This window comes from Physcomitrium patens, chromosome 9 (assembly GCF_059467195.1).
Source record: "Physcomitrium patens ecotype Gransden chromosome 9, ASM5946719v1, whole genome shotgun sequence".
Lineage (NCBI taxonomy): Eukaryota > Viridiplantae > Streptophyta > Bryopsida > Funariales > Funariaceae > Physcomitrium > Physcomitrium patens.
Window position 1 is genome coordinate 451,146 of NC_143418.1, and position 6,993 is coordinate 458,138.

Genomic DNA, 6,993 nt, shown 5'->3' on the forward strand with positions numbered 1-6,993 from the left:
ATATAAGCATCAAAATTTGCCTTAAAATAAATATTGCCATAAGCTATAGATTGATTCAAATAGCAATTAAATTCTTTCTTAAAGATCAATTGAACATTCATAAGATCAATGCTTTAAAAGAATATGTGTATTTTTTGTATTAAAATATTTTGATAAACTTTATACTAATTTAGAATATCATTTAAAATCTTTTCACTACTAGAAATAAATGTGGTATAAATAATAAAAGATGAACTTTCTTTTGTAGCATGCATAAAAGCTCTTGTATCTACTAATAAGAATTTATTTGTATTAGACTTATGACTTTCTATCTTAATAACAAAAGTTTGAATTATGTTATAAAAAAATCAATGTTACATGAAATCCTATCTATTAAGAGTTATATTTTTCTAACCACAATAAATCTAAAATAATTGGATTCCAAGAAGATCTAATAATGTTAAATACTATCAAGCTATTATAACCATTAGTTATTAGATCTAAAGGAATAGTTTCATAGGTAACATCTCCTAAAGACAACAAACAACAATCTATGATTTATATATGCATAAGCTTAATTTTCTTAATTAAATTTATTTCTTATTTTTTAACAAAATCTTTGTTTACGAAACAAGTTGAGACTCTTGAATCTAATAAGGCAAAGGCTTTGTAATTTTGAGGTCCTAAATAAACATTGATTATAAAGTGAGGTGAGGGGTCTAAAGAAAGAATATAATTTTTATTAGGTATTTCATAAGATTCTACTTGCATGGTTTCTATTATAGTTGAACAAACTTGTTTTTTGATACATTATCTTTTTTAGCAATCATGCTCTTTATTTTGAAATATTGCTTCTTTGGACAATATTGAGTAGTATACTTAAGTTTTCAAGAATACAAGCACAATCATTTTTAATAACATTAAGTCTTTTCTTGCTTAGTAAAAAATTTGAAACATATTCTATTAATTTGCATAGGCTTTGGCTTTGATGAATAAGTTTTTAAAAACTTTAAAGTCATTGTTATGACTTAATTTATTCATCTTCAACCAAATCTTTATTCTTGGTGTCTTTTAAAAAATTGATTGTTGTATACAATGGCTTATATAATAAATTTTTTTAATGTATCTACTTTTAGTATTATCAATAATAAGTCTTTGATATTATCTTTTAATTTATATTAAAATTAATAAATAAAAGCTTCATTATTTTAATCCATATTACAAATAAGATTTTGGAATTTAGTAGCATATATGGTAGTTAATTGTGATCTTTATTGAAAAAGATAGGAGATTTATTTCTATTACTTTTTTTTAATTGCTTTCTCTAAATATTATCATTAACACTTTTAAGAATAATATTAGATCACATAGGAATTATAAATCATTTTTTAACAAAAGTACAAACCAAAAGAAAGCACTTTTAGATAGAAGTGCGCTTATAAATCTAACTTGAGTAAATTCATTGAGATATTGGAAAGGATGTAACTTTAGATAGTATATTGAAAAGATACCTATTTGCTATCTTTTATTTCTACTTTTCCCTCTATGGTGTGGGGGGCAGCTTTTTTTATTATTTCTTATTATGAAAAAATATGTAGTCAAGTGCCAATGTATATGCTTTGGTTTTTTCCAACAATGTTTAATTCTTTTTTTTTAATACACCATTTTGATGTGGTATTTCAAAACTTTTGGTAATTTTTGTTAAAGATATTTTGGAAATCTTATCCCTTGTCTGTTAAGCCATAACACATGTTTGACAAAATGAATGTGTTGTTGATAGTTGAAGAATTCTAAACATCGAATTGGAATTAACCATCTTCCTCAAATATAAAATTCTTAAGTTGTGTTTATGTTGGTTGAATCTCACGACCCATAATTACCAATCCAAAAGTTTGGGAGATGGGTGGCAATGCATCAATAATAATGTTCAGTAGTTCCTCATCTGTAAACACCACATTCATAAAAGTTAGTTGCTTTAGTAGTTGATTGAACAAGATAAAATTTTCAGACATGGCAATATTTTCTGCAAATTGAAAACCAAGAAGTTGTGGTCACAGCATGCTTCGCTCGGACATTGTGTTCCCCAAGCATGCTCGTTGCAGTTCCAACCATAGCTTGGTTGGATCACGTATTCGAGTATATCTTGTGAGAATCTTATTTTCATAGTCTTTCTAAGCATGTACAAAGCCTTGCTTTTTGCATCACGTATTTCTGCAGTTGTACGCGGCCTATCAAGCTCCATTAGATCTTCAATGATGAAGCCTGGTGTACCTTCAATAACTGCATGCCAAATGTGATTTTTTATGAAACTCTGTTCTATTTTGAACGACCATAGCGGATAGTTCTGCCGGTTAAGCTTCCCATCCTTGGTTATGGTAAAGTTAATAGCTTGTTCTATAATGTCGGACAGTGAGCTACAATGGCACTAGATCAAATTTAATCCTCTCAGCGGTATCTATGAGATTCTGTCCACTTTCGTAAAGATATGTGATATAATACTCTATCTCTGACCATCTATACTCAATCCCAAATCAGGCAATAGAACTCACTTGATCTGATACCATATTGAATAAGTCAAGATCAATGGTCTTTACTGAAGCCTGAACGAATGAATTACAAAAGAGGGTATTCCCAGTTAAATGTTGGTGCTAGTGCATCCGACAAGGAAGCTGCTCTACAATTCTGATCTAATCCAAGAAGCATCGAAGATGTCAATAGTAAGTAGACTTCTTTTGGAATATGGAGACAAAGGTAGTGGCCGGCACAGTCAACTGGTTTACCAGTTTAAACTAAGGGGCGTATGATTCCGAAGATAATCACAACAGCATCCAACACGCATGGTTGCTGTAACGATGCTCCATCATCCCATTGCAGTCCATAGTTTGCTGGTTTGATCAAACAAGCCTCGTTGTAAAGCATGAGAGCACAACGAAGTGGGTGATTTTGCTTCAACTGCTGCTTTGAATTAGAGAACAGTATTCGACGCTGGTTTCGGTGTTTCACAAAGAAGAATGGCAGGCGAGATGTTTGCAGGGGTAGATGTTCTCCCCGAACGAACCAACTTGGAGGAGCTGCTTTCCGCAATCGAGGACCAGATGAGTGGGAAAGTGCACGACAGGGATGGCACCCAAATTATCAACATCTCAGAGCTTTTGTCCGATATTCAGGTCGAGTTGGGCTCCTCCTATTTCGCTGCCCACTCCGATCTGATGCACCTTTGCAGAGCCACAACAAAGTGATAGAGTTTGTCTAATTCTTTCAAGATCTGCACCGTGACGACGCAGAAAATTGTGGTCGCATTGTGAAGTCGTTCTGTGAGATTTTATCTGGAATCAGTGTTTGGCTCTGTGGGATCGCATCTGTGATTGGCATTACAGTTGCTGTTTGAAACGGTAAATTTGTGGTTTATGCTTCAAATTCTCTAAATGAATCACCGTGGTCCTTCGAAAAGTTGATTCACCTATGGGGGTGGTTGTACCGGGTGGGAAGAGAGCAAAGAAAGTTTTGTGAATAGCAAATTAACGAAGCCGACGAAAGTCTGATTTTTTGAATTGATTAATGATAGATTGTTGCCGATGTTCACCAAATCATTTTCTCAGATTATCTTTCTTATCTGTACTGTATGAATGCTGTTTTCAAGTTTTTCTGTGGACAGTCTACGACTTATGATCGTAGATGAAGATAAGCTTATGTTGCATGAAGACATTGTTGAGAGGAGTTCAAACGTTCTTGGTAACAAAAGTTTACAATCTTTCCAATGAAAACGATACAAAATGTGTAATTGGCTTTATTTTGCATTGATGTTTACTAAAAATCAATTTTTTTCACACAATTTGATGGTTTCTGCCAGGTTTCAAAACTACATTTGGATGAAAGTTGCTTATGGAGGCGACAATTCGCAATGTAGAGGTCTTGCACATGCAAGATCCATTGTTTTAAATAGCCAAAAGTATAAATTTTAGACCTCAAGCTTAACTCATCATTTTATAATATTTCAAACTGTATCGAAGTAACAAAATCACTCACATGTTTCAGACAATCGGTGAGAATGTTTGATAGCTTCGAACAGTATCGTGTGACAGGGTTAAAGAGTTCTCATCAAATATCTTTCGCAATGAATTCATCAGTTGCACTGGAATCGTAGCAAATTGAGCTTGCTAAGTGAACGATCTCGACATTGCAAGTTCCATACCTTGATTAATTCACCTCTGAAATCATGTTACATCATCGCTCATCGGAATGTTGCTTGGAAAGTCTCACTATCCCACACAATGTTCTAATTTATCACGTAGAATGTTTCTCAAAAAGGAAGGACAGAATTGTACAATACCAATAGCAAATCATTTGTTTCTCTGATTTGAAGAGTTCTGTGGTGTAGTGTTCATACGCCCACATCGAACACTAGCGTTGCAGGACTACAACATCTCCCATTAAGGCAATGTCTAGCGGAAACTATAAAAGTTCAAAGTTGGTTTACGCAGTCGGAAGTCAAAGGTGCGCGCAATTAATTTGAGATTATTGTCCTCGGTCACTGATTGTGTTTCCTGGTTTAACTGTCCTTGTTTATTGGTTGAGAATATTTTGCTAGTCTCGACCTGGTCACGTATCCGATTCTTGAGTTAGACCCGAATCGAGGCCAACATTATTGCGAGATGTGCATTTTTGTGCTTTACTCCGAAACCGGAACCAGAGCACCTTCGCTCATTTACACATTTATTCAATATGCTTAAGGGAATCAAAGAACTTAACAAAAAAAATCCACTGCAGCAAGAGTCACACTCGGCAAGAGTGAACTGGGTGTGAAATATGTTGTTCATGAAAATACAAGAGGATGGAAGATAGACCGACTTAGATCTTGAGCAAACCGAGTGAATACTAATGCCAAATTATGTTCAAACTCTCAAATAGGTAGTATCGGAGGAAGTAAATCGAGTATAACATTTTTAGACTGGCTTCAGCAGTGCTATAGACATTGATCTTCTCCATTAAAACGAATCCTCAGTAGAATCTAGCTGACTATAAACTTTTTGAAGTATTGGACATGACATATTTACAGTACTTTATTCATCATGTACTGGAGACCTCATCGTGATCCTCATCAGATTTGTTGCCATCGAGGCCAGTGAGAATCTTATCAAAGTGGGGCTCAACAAGCTCCATGGGAATCTTACCTGGATGATAGCGGGCAATTAATCTTCCCGGCAGCTCATAGTGAACAAGCAAGTCCCTAGTTCAGTCTAGATCAGTCCCTCCATCTTCGCCTAGTTCCACTTAGATCGCTTTCAAAACTTTGGGTGTCAGGTCACGAGAGAGATTATTGAGGGTGCAGGCAGGATCCGAGTGGCATGAATGACCAACTCTGCAACAACTTGTGCAGAAACTCTTCAGAGCTGAGCACGACTTTCAATCTGAACATTACAGCGAACCTGTTTTTTTGTCTTCCGAAGACACATCCGTCGAGTCTCTGCAACAACCCCATTCGATTGAACCATCAGCTGCAACTGTGATCTGGGTGTCATGAATCATAGACCCAGATCACGACACAGAATCCTCACGGACCCCACAATCGTTTCAGTGGATTCAACAACTGGGCGAACCACAGCTCGCGACGCCTCGTTCACCGCTACACTGCAGACTCTCTAGTGTCGGCCTGCAAGCAGCACATGCAACTCTCTAGTGTCGGCCTGCAAGCAGCACATGCAACTCTCCATGCCTACATACTGCCTGATCATACTTCATGATCACTAAGCAGATTGATTTGTGAACTTGAAGTCCATCGAATATACTTACTTGCTTACTTTATATACATGTATACATGCACACACATACACCACACACTTTCATATATATATATATATATATATATATATATATAGTTTACATATAGATCCAAGCATCCTTTTCCCATGTCGATGCTGAATAGAACAAAGTCAGAACCCCACCTGCAGAAAAAATCAAATTAAATTTATTACCTTCGTATGTGTAGGATAATAAATATTGTATATAAATGAATGTGAAGGCATTTGATCACACCAAGGGCTCTACTCTTACCAAGCTACTCTCTGATCATGTGAAAATAGAATACTGCTAGCACATGTACATGCATTGTGGCCAGTTTGATTATACATTGTATACTTTTTTATACAAATAACGCTTGAAGTTTGAGAAGATGCACCCCCTTGGACTAATTCAAATTGAAATGGATCTCTTTTTATTGAAGATTCATACAAAAATGGTACTTTTTGGATAGAGCCTCTTATATGTTCACAAATACAGTGTATTGGTAGATTTTCTAACATCAATGTTTGTGATGCCATCTTGATTGCACATCTATTCTTACTGATGGAGTGACAAGGTCTAATAGGTTCTTCTAACCTTGTCAAAGATAGATCTAAGACTATCCACATATTGCACTTCTAAAAATACCTCTATGTGTAGATCCGGCTTCTAGTCCAAGTCATTGTATAGTAGAAAGGTGCCAAAGAAGATGGAAATCATCCATAAATAAGCATTCATGCCTTCAGGAGCTCCGGCGCTCCAGACATTTTTTTTTTTTGTCTCCCTCCTATGGTATGAGTGCTACGGTGCAGCACCTCTTGATCTTTCCATTTTCCCTGGTCTTGGTTGTGAGCCGGGCAGTGGCGCTTGGAGTCGAAGGCGACATTGATCACTCCTCCCTGGTTCTATTTTTTCCCTTCTTGTTTTTTGTTCAGGGGATGTGACTTCGGAGCTCCACATTTAGCGGTTGGATTGTAAGTAGGAAGCTGTGTAATTCTTGTGCAGTGCAGTAAGGGATTGTGGTGATCAAGCCGGTGTAGCTGCGCTTGATTGTTGAGTCTTAATTTATTTTTTTGTTTTTTGTTTTTTTTTGTTTTTTGTTTTTTTTTTTTTTTTTTTTTTTTCCTTTCAACTAGTGCATAGTATGGTTGAGCTGCGGTATTTTTCTCCTCCTATGCTATAGAACTCTCAAGGCACTTCTAGAGGAAGCAATTCTTATTGTGATTAGCGGATTGA